The following is an 18,459-nucleotide window of genomic DNA, read 5'->3' on the forward strand; positions in this document are numbered from 1 at the left end:
GTTCCGTAATACATCATCTCACAACTAACATATTAGTTGTAATGCTTGCAAGGCTTATGTGATGTGCATTACCGAGAGGGCCCAGAGATACCTCTCTGACAATCGGAGTGACAAATCCTAATCTCGAAATACCCCAACCCAACATCTCCCTTTGGAGACACCTGTAATGCTCCTTTATAATCACCCAGTTACGTTGTGACGTTTGGTAGCACCCAAAGTGTTCCTCCGGCAAACGGGAGTTGCATAATCTCATAGTCATAGGAACATGTATAAGTCATGAAGAAAGCAATAGCAACATACTAAACGATCGGGTGCTAAGCTAATGGAATGGGTCATGTCAATCAGATCATTCAACTAATGATGTGACCTCGTTAATCAAATAACAACACTTTGTTCATGGTTAGGAAACATAACCATCTTTGATCAACGAGCTAGTCAAGTAGAGGCATACTAGTGACACTCTGGTTGTCTATGTATTCACACATGTATTTTGTTTCCGGTTAATACAATTCTAGCATGAATAATAAACATTCATCATGAAATAAGGAAATAAATAATAACTTTATTATTGCCTCTAGGGCATATTTCCTTCAGTCTCCCACTTGCACTAGAGTCAATAATCTAGATCACATCACCATGTGATTAACATCGATAGTTCACATCATCATGTGATTAACACCCATAGTTCACATCGTCATGTGACCAACACCCAAAGGGTTTACTAGATTCGGTAATCTAGTTCACATCGCTATGTGATTAACACCCAAAGAGTACTAAGGTGTGATCATGTTTTGCTTGTGAGAGAATCTTAGTCAACGGGCCTGCCAAATTCAGATCCGTATGTATTTTGCAAAATTCTATGTCTACAATGCTCTACATGGAGCTACTCTAGCTAATTGCTCCCACTTTCAATATGTATCCAGATTGAGACTTAGAATCATCTGGATCAGTGTCAAAAACTTGCATCGACGTAACCGTTTACGACGAACCCTTTTGTCACGTCCATAATCGAGAAACATATCCTTATTTTACTAAGGATAATTCTGACCGCTGTCCAGTGATCTACTCCTAGATCACTATTGTACTCCCTTGCCAAATCAGTGCAGGGTATACAATAGATCTGGTATACAGCATGACATACTTTATAGAACCTATGGCCAAGGCATAGGGAATGACTTTCATTCTCTTTCTATCTTCTGCCGTGGTCGGGCTTTGAGTCTTACTCAACTTCACACCTTGTAATACATGCAAGAACTCTTTCTTTGACTGCTCCATTTTGAACTATTTCAAAATCTTGTCAAGGTATGTACTCATTGAAAAAACTTATCAAGCGTCCTGATCTATCTCTATAGATCTTGAAGCTCAATATGTAAGCAGCTTCACCGAAGTTTTTCTTTGAAAAAATCCTTTCAAACACTCCTTTATGCTTTACAGAATAATTCTACATTATTTCCGATCAACAATATGTCATTCACATATACTTATCAGAAATGCTGTAGTGCTCCCACTCACTTTCTCGTAAATACAGGCTTCACCGCAAGTCTGTATAAAACTATATGCTTTGATCAACTCATCAAAGTGTATATTCCAACTCCGAGATGCTTGCACCAGTCCATAGATGGATCGCTGGAGCTTGCACATTTTGTTAGCACCTTTCGGATTTGACAAAACCTTCTAGTTGCATCGTATACAACTCTTCTTTATTAAATCCATTAAGGAATTCCGTTTTGTTTATCCATTTGCCAGATTTCATAAAATGCGGCAATTGCTAACATGATTCGGACAGACTTTAAGCATAGATACGAGTGAGAATCTCTCATCGTAGTCAACACCTTGAACTTGTCGAAAACCTTTTTGCGACAATTCTAGCTTTGTAGATAGTAACACTACTATCAGCGTATGTCTTCCTCTTGAAGATCCATTTATTTTCTATGGCTTTCCGATCATCGGGCAAATCCATCAAAGTCCATACTTTGTTCTCATACATGGATCATATCTCAAATTTCATGGCCTCAAACCATTTTGCGGAATCTGGGCTCATCATCGCTTCCTCATAGTTCGCAAGTTCGTCATGGTCTAGTAACATGACTTCCAGAACAGGATTACCGTACCACTCTGGTGTGGATCTCACTCTGCTTTACCTACGAGATTCGGTAGTAACTTGATCTGAAGTTTCATGATCATCATCATTAGCTTCCTCACTAATTGGTGTAGGAGTCACAGGAACAAATTTCTGTGATGAACTACTTTCCAATAAAGGAGAAGGTACAATTACCTTATCAAGTTTTCTACTTTCCTCCCACTCACTTCTTTCAAGAGAAACTCCTTCTCCAGAAAGTTTCCAAATTTAGCAAAAAATCTTGCCTTCGGATCTGTGATAGAAGGTGTACCCAACAGTAACTTTTGGGTATCCTATGAAGACACATTTCTCCGATTTGGGTTCGAGCTTATCAGGTTGAAGCTTTTTCACATAAGCATCGCAGCCCCAAACTTTCAGAAACGACAACTTTGGTTTCTTGCCAAACCACAGTTCATAAGGCGTCGTCTCAACGGATTTTGATGGTGCCCTATTTAACGTGAATGCAGCTGTCTCTAATGCATAACCCCAAAACGATAGTGGTAGATCGGTAAGATACATCATAGATTGCACTATATCCAATAAAGTACGGTTATGATGTTCGGACACACCATTACATTGTGGTGTTCCAGGTGGCATGAGTAGTGAAACTATTTCACATTGTTTTTAACTGAAGGCCAAACTCGTAACTCAAATACTCTTCTCTACGATCAGATCATAGAAACTTTATTTTCTTGTTACGATGATTTATCACTTCACTCTGAAATTCTTTGAACTTTTCAAATGTTTCAGACTTATGTTTCATCAAGTAGATATACTCATATCTGCTCGAATCATCTGTGAAGATCAGAAAATAATGATACTTGTCGCGAGCCTCAATATTTATCGGACCACATACATCAGTATGTATGATTTCCAACAAATCCGTTGCTCGCTCCATTGTTCCGAAGAACAGAGTCTTAGTCATCTTGCCCATGAGGCATGGTTCGCAAGCATCAACTGATTCATAATCAAGTGATTCCAAAAGCCCATCAGCATGGAGTTTCTTCATGCGCTTTACACCAATATGACCTAAGCGGTAGTGCCACAAATAAGTTGCACTATCAATATTAACTTTGCATCTTTTGGTTTCAATATTATGATTATGTGTATCACTACGATCGAGATCCAACGAACTATTTTCATTGGGTGTGTAACCATATAAGGTTTTATTCATGTAAACAGAACAACAATTTATTCTCTTACTTAAATGAATAACCGTATTACAATAAACATGATCAAATCATATTCATGCTTAACGCAAACACCAAATAACACTTATTCAGGTTCAACACTAATCCCGAAAGTATAGGGAGTGTGCGATGATGATCATATCAATCTTGGAACCACTTCCAACACACATCGTCACTTCACCCTTAACTAGTCTCTGTTTATTCTGCAACTCTCGTTTCGAGTTACTAATCTTAGCAACTGAACTAGTATCAAATACTGAGGGGTTTGCTACAAACACTAGTAAAGTACACATCAATAACATGTATATCAAATATACTTATGTTCACTTTGCCATCCTTCTTATCTGCCAATCACTTGGGGTAGTTCCGCTTCCAGTGACCAGTCCCTTTGCAGTAGAAACACTTAGTCTCAGGCTTAGGACCAGACTTGGGATTCTTCACTTGAGCAGCAACTTGCTTGCCGTTCTTCTTGAAGTTCCTTTTCTTCCCTCTGCCCTTTTCTTGAAACTAGTGGTCTTGTCTACCATCAACACTTGATGTTTTTCTCGATTTCTACCTTCGTCAATTTCCGCATTACGAAGAGCTTGAGAATCGTTTCCGTTATCCCTTGCATATCATAGTTCATCACGAAGTTTCTACTAACTTGGTGATGGTGACTAGAGAATTCTGTCAATCACTATCTTATCTGGAAGATTAACTCCCACTTGATTCAAGCGATTGTAGTACTCAGACAATCTGAGCACATGCTCACTAATTGAGCGATTCTCCTCCATCTTCTAGCTATAGAACTTGTTGGAGACTTCATATCTCTCAACTCGGGTATTTGCTTGAAATATTAACTTCAACTCCTGGAACATCTCATATGCTCCATGACGTTCAAAACGTCTTTGAAGTCCCGATTCTAAGCCATTAAGCATGGTGCACTAAACTATCAAGTAGTCATCATATTGAGCTAGCCAAACGTTCATAACGTCTGCATCTGCTCCTGCAATAGGTCCGTCACCTAGCGGTGCATCAAGGACATAATTCTTCTGTGCAACAATGAGGATAAACCTCAGATCACGGATCCAATCCGCATCATTGCCACTAACATATTTCAACACAATTTTCTCTAGGAACATATCAAAATAAACATATGAAAGCAACAACGCGAGTTATTGATCTACAACATAGATATGCTAATACTACCAGGACTAAGTTCATGATAAATTTAAGTTCAATTAATCATATTACTTAAGAATTCCCACTTAGATAGACATCCCTCTAATCTTCTAAGTGATCACGTGACCCAAATCAACTAAACCATGTCCGATCATCACGTGAGATGGAGTAGTTTCATTGGTGAACATCATTATGTTGATCATATCTACTATATGATTCACGCTCGACCTTTCGGTCTCCGTGTTCCGAGGCCATATCTGTATATGCTTGGCTCGTCAAGTATAACCTGAGTATTCCGCGTGTGCAACTGTTTTGCACCCGTTGTATTTGAATGTAGAACCTATCACACCCGACCATCATGTGGTGTCTCAGCACGAAGAACTTTCGCAACGGTGCATACTCAGGGAGAACACTTCTTGATAATTTAGTGAGAGATCATCTTATAATGCTACCGTCAATCAAAGCAAGATAAGATGCATAAAAGGATAAACATCACATGCAATCAATATAAGTGATATGATATGGCCATCATCATCTTGTGCTTGTGATCTCCATCTCCGAAGCACCATCGTGATCACCATCGTCACCGGCGTGACACCTTGATCTCCATCGTAGCATCGTTGTTGTCTCGCCAAGCTTATGCTTCCACGACTATCGCTACCGCTTGGTGATAAAGTAAAGCATTACATCGCGATTGCATTGCTTACAATAAAACGACAACCATATGGCTCCTGCCAGTTGCCGATAACTCGGTTACAAAACATGATCATCTCATACAATAAAATTTAGCATCATGTCTTGACCATATCACATCACAACATGCCCTGCAAAAACAAGTTAGACGTCCTCTACTTTGTTGTTGCAAGTTTTACGTGGCTGCTACGGGCTTAAGCAAGAACCAATCTCACCTACGCATCAAAACCACAACGATAGTTTGTCAAATAGACTCCGTTTTAACCTTCGCAAGGACCGGGCGTAGCCATACTTGGTTCAACTAAAGTTGGAGAGACAGTCGCCCGCAAGCCACCTATGTGCAAAGCACGTCGGGGGAACCGGTCTCGCGTAAGCGTACGCGTAATGTTGGTCCGGGTCGTCTCGTCCAACAATGCCGCCGAACCAAAGTATGACATGCTGGTAGGCGGTATGACTTATATCACAACTCACTTGTGTTCTACTCGTGCATATAGCATCAACATAAATAACCTAGGCTCGGATGCCACTGTTGGGTTTCGTAGTAATTTCAAAAAATTTCCTACGCACACGCAAGATCATGTGATGCATAGCAACGAGAGGGAAGAGTATTGTCTACGTACCCACGCAGACCGACTGCGGAAGCGTTGACACAACGTAGAGGAAGTAGTCGTACGTCTTCACGATCCAACCGATCAAGCACCGAAACTACAGCACCTCCGAGTTCGAGCACACATTCAGCTCGATGACGATCCCCGGACTCCGATCCAGCAAAGTGTTGGGGAAGAGTCCTGTCAGCACGACGGCGTGGTGATGATCTTGATGTACTACAACAGCAGGGCTTCGCCTAAACTCCGCTACAGTATTATCGAGGACTATGGTGGCTGGGGGCACCACACACGGCTAAGGAATAGATCACGTGGATCAACTTGTGTTTCTTGATCTGTCTTTGGTGCTAGCCCTGCCCCTCTATTTATATCTTGAGCCCTGGGGTCGAAACTTGGAGTTAAAGCCTTCACAAAGTCGGTTTCACCCGATAGGCAGGAGTCCTTCTCGGACTCCAGGGCCAGACGCCAGGGATCCCGGCGTCTGGACCCAGACGCCAGGGACCCTGGCGTCTGGCCCCTGGACTCCGCAAAACTTCCTTTTGCGCTTTCCAAAAACCTTGTGGGCTTTCCCCTTTGGCCCAAATAAAGTGTTCTCGTACCCAAACATTTCGGGAAACATCCGGAACCCCTTCCGGTGATTTCCGGAACCCTTCCGGTGACTAAACACTATTATCATATATATCAAACTTTATCTCCGGACCATTCCGGAGTTCCTCGTCATGTCCGTGATCTCATCTCGGACTCCGAACAACATTCGGTACATCAAAATGCATAAAACTCATAACAACTGTCATCGTAACTTTAAGCGTGCGGACCCTACGGTTCGAGAACAATGTAGACATGACCGAGACACGTCTCCGGCCAATAACCAATAGCGGGACCTGGATGCCCATATTGGCTCCTACATATTCTACGAAGATCTTTATCGGTCAGACCGCATAACAACATACGTTGTTCCCTTTGTCATCGGTATGTTACTTGCCCGAGATTCGATCGTCGGTATCCAATACCTAGTTCAATCTCGTTACTGCCAAGTCTCTTTACTCGTTCCATAATACATCATCTCACAACTAACATATTAGTTGTAATGCTTGCAAGGCTTATGTGATGTGCATTACCGAGAGGGCCCAGAGATACCTCTCCGACAATCGGAGTGACAAATCCTAATCTCAAAATACGCCAACCCAACATCTCCCTTTGGAGACACCTGTAATTCTCCTTTATAATCACCCAGTTACTTTGTGACGTTTGGTAGCACCCAAAGTGTTCCTCCGGCAAACGGGAGTTGCATAATCTCATAGTCATAGGAACATGTATAAGTCATGAAGAAAGCAATAGCAACATACTAAACGATCGGGTGCTAAGCTAATGGAATGGGTCATGTCAATCAGATCATTCAACTAATGATGTGACCTCGTTAATCAAATAACAACACTTTGTTCATGGTTAGGAAACATAACCATCTTTGATTAACGAGCTAGTCAAGTAGAGGCATACTAGTGACACTCTAGTTGTCTATGTATTCACACATGTATTATGTTTCCGGTTAATACAATTCTAGCATGAATAATAAACATTCATCATGAAATAAGGAAATAAATAATAACTTTATTATTGCCTCTAGGGCATATTTCCTTTAGGCCCAACCTTGGTTTTACCATTTGCCTCACCACAACCTACTTTTCCCTTGGGAGTCGCGCTCCCGAGGGTCATCTTTATTTTAACCCCCCCGGGCCAGTGCTTCTCTAAGTGTTGGTCCGAACCAGATCCACTTGCGGCGCCACCTCGGGGAAACTTGAGGGTTGGTTTTAGATGTACGTAGTGTTCATCCGGTGTTGCCCTGAGAACGAGATATGTGCAGCTCCTATCGGGATGTCAGCGCATCAGGCGGTCTAGCTGGTCTTGTTTTACCATTGTCGAGATGTCTTGTAACCGGGATTCCGAGACTGATCGGGTCTTCCCGGGAGAAGGAATATCCTTCGTTGACCGTGAGAGCTTGGGATGGGCTAAGTTGGGACACCCCTACAAGGTTTGAACTTTCGAGAGCCATGTCCGCGGTTATGTGGCAAATGGGAATTTTTTAATATCCGGTTGTAAAAAACTTGACACTTGACTTAATTAAAATGAATCAACCGCGTGTGTAGCCGTGATGGTCTCTTCTCGGCGGAGTCCGGGAAGTGAACACGGCTGTGGAGTTATGTTTGAACGTAAGTAGTTTCAGGATCACTTCTAGTTCACGACCGTTGCGTTGCTTCTCTTCTCGCTCTTATTTGCATATGTTAGCCACCATATATGCTTAGTGGTTGCTGCAGCTCCACCTCACTACCCTTTCCTACCCACAAGCTTAAATAGTCTTGATCTCGTGGGTGTGAGATTGCTGAGTCCTCGTGACTCACAGATACTTCCAAACACTTGCAGGTGTCGATGATACCAGTGTAGATGACGCAACCCAGCTCAAGTGGGAGCTCGATGAAGATCTTGAATCATCGTTTTGTTTCGTTCCCTGTTGATCAGTAGTGGTGCCCAGTTGGGACGATCGGGGATCTAGCATTTGGGGTTGTCTTCTTTTATTTTGGTTCCGTAGTCGGACCTTGATTGTATTCTGGATGATGTATGTTTAACTTCTATTGTGTGAAGTGGCGATTGTAAGCCAAATCTTTATCCCTTTCTTATTCAGTACATGGGATATGTGAAGATTACCCCTCTTACGACAAGCCTACGATGAGGCTATGCCTCTAAGTCGTGCCCTGACACGTGGGAGATATAGCCGCATTGTGGGTGTTAAAGCTTATCACACCCGATCATCACGTGGTGTCTCGGCACGACGAACTGTAGCAACGGTGCATACTCAGGGAGAACACTTATACCTTGTAATTTAGTGAGTGGTCATCTTATAATGCTACCGCCGTACTAAGAAAAATAAGATGCATAAAAGATAAACATCACATGCAATCAAAATATGTGACATGATATGGTCATCATCATATTGTGCCTTTGATCTCCATCTCCAAAGCACCGTCATGATCTCCATCGTCACCGGCTTGACACCTTGATCTCCATCGTATCATCGTTGTCGTCTCACCAACTATTGCTTCTACAACTATCGCTACCGCCTAGTGATAAAGTAAAGCAATTACATGGCGATTGCATTTCATACAATAAAGCAACAACCATAAGGCTCCTGCCAGTTGCTGATAACTTCTACAAAACATGATCATCTCATACAACAACTTATATCTTATCATGTCTTGACCATATCACATCACAACATGCCCTGCAAAAACAAGTCAGACGTCCTCTACTTTGTTGTTGCAAGTTTTACGTGGCTGCTACGGGCTTCTAGCAAGAACCGTTCTTACCTACGCATCAAAACCACAATGATTTTTCGTCAAGTATGATGTTTTAACCTTCAACAAGGACCGCCCTTAGTCAAATTCGATTCAACTAAAGTTGGAGAAACAGACACCCGCCAGCCACCTTTATGCAAAACAAGTTGCATGTCTATCGGTGGAACCGGTCTCATGAACGTGGTCATGTAAGGTTGGTCCGGGCTGCTTCATCCAACAATGCCATCGAATCAAAATAAGACGTTGGTGGTAAGAAGTATGACTATTATCGCCCACTACTCTTTGTGTTCTACTCGTGCATATCATCTACGCATAGACCTGGCTTGAATGCCACCGTTAGGGAACGTAGCATGCAATTTCAAAAAAATTCCTACGATCACACAATATCTATCTAGGAGATGCATAGCAACGAGAGGGGCGAGTGTGTCCACGTACCCTCGTATTCTGAAAGTGGAAGCATTAGGTTAATGCGGTTGATGTAGTCGAACGTCTTCACGATCCAGCCGATCTAGTACCGAACATACGGCACCTCCGAGTTTAGCACACGTTCAACTCGATGTCGTCCCTTGAACTCTAGTAGAGGGTCGAGGGAGTGTTCCATCAGCATGATGGCGTGGTGACGGTGATGGTGATGTGATCCATGCAGGGCTTCGCCTAAGAACTACAACGCTATGACCGGAGGAGTAAATTGTGGAGGGGGCACCGCACATGGCTAAGAGAACAATTGATGTGCTATGAGGTGGCCCCTGCCCCCATATATAAAGGAGGAGAGGAGGAGGCCGGTCACCAAGGGGCGCGCCATGGGGGGGAGTCCTACTAGGACTCCACTCCTAGTAGGATTCGCCCCCCCCTTTTCCTTTCTCATCGGAGGGGAAAAGGAAGGGGAGGGAAAGGGGGCCGCGCCCCCTCCTCCTTTTCCTATTTGGACTCCCTTGGAGGGGGCGCACGTCACCCCTTGCATGCTCCCCTCTCTCTCCCCTAAGGCCCATGTAGGCCCAATACTCTCTCGGGGGGTTTCAGTAACCCCTCGGTACTCCGAAATATACCTGAACCTTTCCGAAACCATTCCGATGTCCGAATGTCATCGTCCAATATATCAATCTTTACCTCTCGACCATTTAGAGACTCCTTGTCATGTCCGTAATCTCATCCGGGACTCCGAACAAACTTCGGTCACCAAAAACACATAACACATAATACAAATCGTCATCGAACGTTAAGCATGCGGACCCTACGGGTTTGAGAACTATGTAGACATGACTGAGACACATCTCCGGTCAATAACCAATAGCGGAACCTGGATGCTCATATTGGTTCCTACATATTCTACGAAGATCTTTATCGGTCAAACCGCAATAACAACATACGTTATTCCCTTCGTCATCAGTATGTTACTTGCCCGAGATCCAATCGTTGATATCCTCATACCTAGTTCAATCTCATTACTGGCGAGTCTCTTTACTCGTTCCGTAATGCATCATCCCGCAACTAACTCATTAGTCACATTGCTTGCAAGGTTTATGGTGATGTGCATTACCGAGAGGGCCCAGAGATACCTCTCCGATACTCGGAGTGACAAATCCTAATCTTAATCTATGCCAAACCAACAAACACCTTCAGAGACACCTGTAGAGCGTATTTATAATCACCTAGTTATGTTTTGATGTTTGATAGCACACGAGGTGTTCCCCCGGTATCTGGGAGTTGCATAATCTCATAGTTAGACGAATATGTATAAGCCATGAAGAAAGCAATAGCAATTGAACTTAACGATCATTATGCTAAGCTCACGGATGGGTCTTTTCCATCACATCATTCTCCTAATGATGTGATCCCATTCATCAAATGACAATACATGTCTATGGTTAGGTAACTTAACCATCTTTGATTAACGAGATAGTCAAGTAGAGGCATACTACGGACACTATGTTTTGTCTATGCATTCACACATGTATCAAGTTTACGGTTAATACAATTCTAGCATGAATAATAAACATTTATCATGATATAAGGAAATATAAATAACAAATTTATTATTGCCTCTAGGGCATATTTCCTTCATTTTACCCTCTAGCAGAGCGGTTCCGCCGGGGGAACTTCCCTCCCAGAGGGGGAAATCATCGTCATCATCATCACAAACAACTCTCCCATCTTAAGGAGGGCAATCTCCATCAACATCTTCAACATCACCATCTCATCTGAAACCCTAGTTCATCTCTTGTGTTCATTCTTTGTACCGGAACTATAGATTGGTGCTTGTGGGTGACTGGTAGTGATGATTACATCTTATAGTTGATTACTATATGGTTTATTTGGTGGAAGATTATATTTTCAGATCCATTATGCTATTTAATACCCCTCTAATCTTTAGCATGTTTATCACTTGTGAGTAGTTACTTTTGTTCTTGAGGTCACGGGAGAAATCATGTTGCAAGTAATCATGTGAACTTGATATGTGTTCGATATTTTGATAGTATGTACGTTGTGATTACCTTAGTGGTGTCATGTGAACGTCGACTACATGACACTTAACCATATTTGGGCCCAAGGGAATGCATTGTGGAGTAGTTATTAGATGATGGTTTGCGAGAGTGACAGAAGCTTAAACCCTAGTTTATGCGCTATTCCGTAAGGGACCGATTGGATCCAAAAGTTTAATGCTATGCTTAGGATTTATCCTTAGTACTTTTCTCGTAGTTGTGTATGCTTGTGAGGGGGTTAATCATAAGTAGGAGGTTTTTTCAAGTAAGAACATCACCTAAGCACCGGTCCACCCACATATCAAATTATCAAAGTAGCCAACACAAATTGAATCAATGTGATGAAAGTGACTAGATGAAATTCCCGTGTACCCTCAAGAACGCTTTGCTTATTATAAGAGACCATTTTGGCTTGTCCTTTGCCTCAAAAGGATTGGGCTACCTTGCTGCACTTTGGTTAATATTATCATTACTTTCTCGTTACAAAATATCTTGCTATCAAACTACTCTGTCACTTACAATTTCAGCACTTGCAGATATTACCTTACTAAAAACCACTTGTCAATTCCTTTTGATCCTCATTGGGTTTGACACTCTTACTTTTCGAAAAGAGCTGCAATTGATCCCCTATACTTGTGGGTCATCAGATACGTCTCCAATGTATCTATAATTTTTTATTGTTCCATGCTATTATATTATCTGTTTTGGATGTATTACATGCATTAATATGCTATTTTATATTATTTTGGGACTAACCTATTAACCTAGAGCTCAGTGCCAGTTCCTATTTTCGAGTTTTGCAGAAAAGGAATACCAAATGGAATAAAACCTTTGCGGTGATTTTTCTTGGACCAGAAGACAACCAGGAGACTTGGAGATGAAGTCGGAGGACCCACAAGGCGGCCACAAAGACGGAGGGCGCGCCCAGGGGGGTAGGGCGCGCCCCCACCCTTGTGGGGCCCCCGTGCACCCCCTGGCCTAATTCTTTCGCCTATTGCTACCTCTTGAGCTTGCGTTGGATTTCCCCGAAGAGGAAATGATGATGCAGCAGAGTAGCGTAAGTATTTCCCTCAGTTTTTGAGAACCAAGGTATCAATCCAGTAGGAGGCCACGCTCAAGTCCCTCGTACCTGCACAAAATGATAGCTACTCGCAGCCAACGCGATTAGGGGTTGTCAATCCCTTCACGGTCACTTACAAGAGTGAGATCTGATAGATATAATATTTTTGGTATTTTTGGTATAGAGATGCAAAGTGAAAAGTAAAAGGCAAAGTAAAAAGCAAAGCAAGATTAAAGTGATGGAGATCGATATGATGAGAATAGACCTGGGGGCCATAGGTTTCACTAGTGGCTTCTCTCAAGACCATAAGTATTCTATGATGGGTGAACAAATTACTGTTGAGCAATTAACAGAATTGAGCATAGTTATGAGAATATCTAGGCATGATCATGTATATAGGCATCACGTCTGTGACAAGTAGACCGAAATGATTCTGCATCTACTACTATTACTCCACTCATCGACCGCTATCCAGCATGCATCTAGAGTATTAAGTTAAAAACAGAGTAACGCTTTAAGCAAGATGACATGATGTAGAGAGATAAATTCATGCAATATGAAATAAACCCCATCTTCTTATCCTCGATGGCAACGATGCAATACGTGCCTTGCTGCCCCTTCTATCACTGGGAAAGGACACCGCAAGATCGAACCCAAAGCTAAGCAGTTCTCCCATGGCAAGAACTACCAATCTAGTTGGCCAAACCAAACGGATAATTCGAAGAGACTTGCAAAGATAACCAATCATACATAAAAGAATTCAGAGAAGATTCAAATATTATTCATAGATAGACTTGATCATAAACCCACAATTCATCGGTCTCAACAAACACACCGCAAAAAGAAGATTACATCGAATAGATCTCCACGAGAGAGGGGAAGAACTTTGTATTGAGATCCAAAAAGAGAGAAGAAGCCATCTAGCTACTAACTATGGACCCGAAGGTCTAAGGTAAACTACTCACACTTCATCGGAGAGGCTATGATGATGTAGAAGCCCTCCGTGATGACGGCCCTCTTTGGCGGAGCTCCGGAACAGGCCCCAAGATGGGATCTCGTGGATATAGAAAGTTGCGGCGGTGGAATTAGGTTTTTGGCTCCTATTCTGATCGTTTGGGGGTACGTAGGTATATATAGGAGGAAGGAGTGCGTCGGTAGAGCACCAAGGGGCCACGAGGCAGGGGGCGCGCCCTAGGGGGGCGGGCGCGCCCCCACCCTCGTGACCGCCTCTTTGACTCCTTGGAGTAGGGTCCAAGTCTCCTGGATCACGTTCGGTGAGAAAATCACGTTCCCGAAGGTTTTATTCCGTTTGGACTCCGTTTGATATTATGTTTCTCCGAAATACTGAAATAGGCAAAAAAAACAACAATTCTGGGCTGGGCCTCCGGTTAATAGGTTAGTCCCAAAAATAATGTAAAAGTGGAAAATAAAGCCCAATGTAGTCCAAAACAGTAGATAATATAGCATGGAGCAATAAAAAATTATAGATACGTTGGAGACGTATCGGGCATCCCCGAGCTTAATTCCTCCTCGTCCTCGAGTAGGTAAATGATAAAAAGAGAATTTTTGATGCGGAGTGATACTTGGCATAATTTCAATGCAAATCTTCTTAATTGTGGTATGAATATTCAGATTAGGAAGATTCAAGACAAAAGTTCATATTGACATAGAGAATAATAATACTTCAAGCAAACCAACAAAGCAATTATGTTTTCTTAAAGTAACATGGCCAAAGAAAGTTCATCCCTACAAAATCATATAGTTTAGTCATGCTCCATTTTTGTCACACAATAATGCTCTCATCATGCACAACCCCGATGACAAGCCAAGCAATTGTTTCATACCTTAATAATTTCAAACTCATAAACTTTCACGCAATACATGAGCGTGAGCCATGGATATAGCACTATGGGTGGAATAGAATATTATGATGGGGGTTATGTGGAGAATACAAAAAGGATAAAGTCTCACATCAACGAGGCTAATCAATGGGCCATGGAGATGATCATCGATTGATGTTAATGCAAGGAGTAGGGATTGCCATGCAACGGATGCACTAGAGCTATAAATGTATGAAAGCTCAACAAAAGAAACGAAGTGGGTGTGCATCCAACTTGCTTGCTCACAAAGACCTAGGGCATTTGAGGAGGCCCATTGTTGGAATATACAAGCCAAGTTCTATAATGAAAATTCCCACTAGTATATGAAAGTGATACCTCAAGAGACTCTCTATATGAAGAACATGGTGCTACTTTGAAGCACAAGTGTGGAAAAAGGAATAGTAGCATTGCCCCCTTTTTTGGGCCTTCTTTTTTTTTCTTTGGCCTTTCTCTTTTGGGGGGGGGGGGACAATGCTCTATTGAATGATGATCATCACACTTTTATTTATTTACAACTCAATGATTACAACTCGATACTAGAACAAAGTATGACTCTATATGGATGCCTCCGGCGGTGTACCGGGATATGCAATGAATCAAGAGTGACAAGTATGAAAAAGTTATGAATGGTGGCTTTGCTACAAATACTATGTCAACTACATGATCATGCTAAGCAATATGACAATGATGGATGTGTCATGATAAACTGGATGCTGGAAAGTTGCATGGCAATATATCTCGGAATGGCTATGGAAATGCCATAATAGGTAGGTATGGTGGCTGTTTTGAGGAAGATATAAGGAGGTTTATGTGTGAAAGAGCGTATCATATCACGGGGTTTGGATGCACCGACGAAGTTTGCACCAACTCTCGATGTGAGAAAGGGCAATGTACGGTACCGTAGAGGCTAGCAATGATGGAAGGGTGAGAGTGCGTATAATCCATGGACTCAACATTAGTCATAAAGAACTCATATACTTATTGCAAAAATCTACAAGCCATCAAAAACCAAAGTATTACACGCATGCTCCTAGGGGGATAGATTGGTAGGAAAAGACCATCTCTCGTCCCCGACCGCCACTCATAAGGAGGACAATCAAATAACACCTCATGTTTCAAATTTGTTGCATAACGTTTACCATACGTGCATGCTACGGGACTTGCAAACTTTAACTCAAGCACTTCTAAAATTCACAATTACTCTACTAGCATGACTTTGATATTACTACCTCCATATCTCAAAACAATTATCAAGCATCCAACTTTTCTTAGTATTCAACACACTCAAAAGAAAGTTTCACAAATCTTGAATACCAAGCATGTTATTATTAAGAAAATTACCATGCTATTAAGACTCTCAAAATAATTTAAGTGAAGCATGACAGATCAATAGTTTCTTTAAAACAAATCCACCACCGTTCTCTAAAAAATCTAAGTGAAGCACATAGAGCAAAATTATAGCGCTCAAAAGATATAAGTGAAGCACATGGAGCAAAACTACTTAGCTCAAGAAGATATAAGTGAAGCACATAGAGTATTCTATCAAATTCTAATTCATGTATGGCTCTCTCTCAAAAGGTGTGTATAGCAAGGATTATTGTGGCACACTAGAAACCAAAGACACAAATAATACAAGACGCTCCAAGCAAAACACATATCATTTTGGTGAATAAAAATATAGCTCCAAGTAAATTACCGATGGAAGTGGACGAAAGAGGGGATGCCTTCCGGGGCATCCCCAAGCTTTGACTTTTTGGTGTCCTTGGATTATCTTGGGGGTGCCATGGGCATCCCCAATCTTAGGCTCTTGACACTCCTTGTTCCATAATCCATCACAAGAATTCACCCAAAACTTGAAAACTTCACAACACAAAACTTAAAGTAGAAAACTCATGAGCTCCGTTAGCGAAAGAAAACAAAAAACCACTTCAAGGTACTGTAATGAACTCATTCTTTATTTATATTGGTGTTAAACCTACTGTATTCCAACTTCTCTATGGATTATAAACTATTTTACTAACCATAGATTCATCAAAATAAGCAAACAACACACGAAAAACAGAATCTGTCAAAAACAGAACAGTCTGTAGTAATCTGTAGCTAGCGCAATATATGGAACTCCAAAAATTCTAATATAAATTTCTGGACGTGAGTAATTTATCTATTAATCATCTGCAAAAATAATTAACTAAATAGCACTCTCCAAATAAAAATGACAGCAGTTCTCGTGAGCGCTAAAGTTTCTGTTTTTTTACAGCAAGTTCAACAAGACTTTCCCCAAGTCTTCCCAACGGTTCTACTTTGCACAAAAACTAATTAAACACAAAAAAACACAACCAAAACAGAGGCTAAATAATTTATTTATTACTAAACAGGAGAAAAAAGCAAGGAATAAAAATAAAATTGGGTTGCCTCCCAACAAGCGCTATCGTTTAACGCCCCTAGCTAGGCATAAAAGCGAGGATAGATCTAGGTATTGCCATCTTTAGTAGGCAATCCATAAGTGGCTCTCATGATAGTTTCATATGGCAATTTTATTTTTTTTCTTGGAAAGTGTTCCATGCCCTTTTTTAATGGAAATTTAAATCTAATATTCCCTTCCTTCATATCAATAATCGCACCAACTGTTCTAAGGAAAGGTCTACCAAGAATAATAGGGCAAGAAGGATTGCAATCTATATCAAGAACAATGAAATCTACGGGCACATAATTTCTATTTGCAACAATAAGAACATTATTAATCCTTCCCATAGGTTTCTTAATAGTAGAATCCGCAAGATGCAAGTTTAGAGAGCAATCATCAAAATTGCGGAAATCTAGCAAATCACACAAAGTTTTGGGGATAGTGGAGACACTAGCACCCAAATCACACAAAGCATAAAACTCATGATCTTTAATTTTAATTTTAATAGTTGGTTCCCACTCATCATAGAGTTTTCTAGGGATATAAACTTTCAACTCAAGTTTTTCTTCATAAGATTGCATCAAGGCATCAACAATATGTTCGGTGAAGGCTTTCTTTTGACTATAAGCATGTGGAGAATTTAGCATGGATTGCAACAAGGAAATACAATCAATTAAAGAGCAACTTTCATAATTAAATTCCTTGAAATCCAGTATAGTGGGTTTAGCAACATCTAGATTTTTATTTCTTTTAGTCCCAATTTCATCATAAAGATCTAAATACTCCGAATTTCTAGAACGCCTTCTAGGTAAAGGAAGATCATATTTAGTTTCATCAAGATTCATATTGAAAAACAAAGATTTAATAGGAGACACATCAATAAATTTTAGATCTTCATCTTGATTTTCATAGGAATTGGAAGAACACGCTTTAATAAAGGCATCTTTGGAAGCACGCATCCTAGCGGTTCTTTCCTTACACTCATCAATGGAAATTCTCATGGCTTTGAGAGACTCATTGATATCATGCTTAGGAGGAATAGATCTAAGCTTTAAAGAATCAACCTCAAGAGAAATTCTATCAATATTCCTAGCCAAATCATCAACTTTAAGCAATTTCTCTTCAAGCAAAGCATTAAAATTCTTTTGTGAATTCATAAACTCTTTAACACTATTCTCAAATTCAGTGGGCATCTTATTATAATTTCCATAAGAGTTGTTGTAGGAATTCCCATAATTATTAGAAGGATTACTAGGATATGGCCTAGGATTAAAATTCCCTCTATAAGCGTTGTTACCAAAATTATTCCTACCAACAAAATTCGCATCCATAGATTCATTGTTGTTCTCAATCAAAGTAGACAAAGGCATATCATTAGGATCAGAAGAAACACTCTTAGTAGCAAATAATTTCATAAGTTCATCCATCTTTCCACTCAAAACATTGATTTCTTCTATCGCATGCACTTTTTGGTTAGAAGATCTTTCAGTATGCCATTGAGAATAATTAACCATAATATT

Source organism: Triticum urartu, chromosome 4, assembly GCF_003073215.2.
Source record: "Triticum urartu cultivar G1812 chromosome 4, Tu2.1, whole genome shotgun sequence".
Classification (NCBI taxonomy): Eukaryota; Viridiplantae; Streptophyta; class Magnoliopsida; order Poales; family Poaceae; genus Triticum; species Triticum urartu.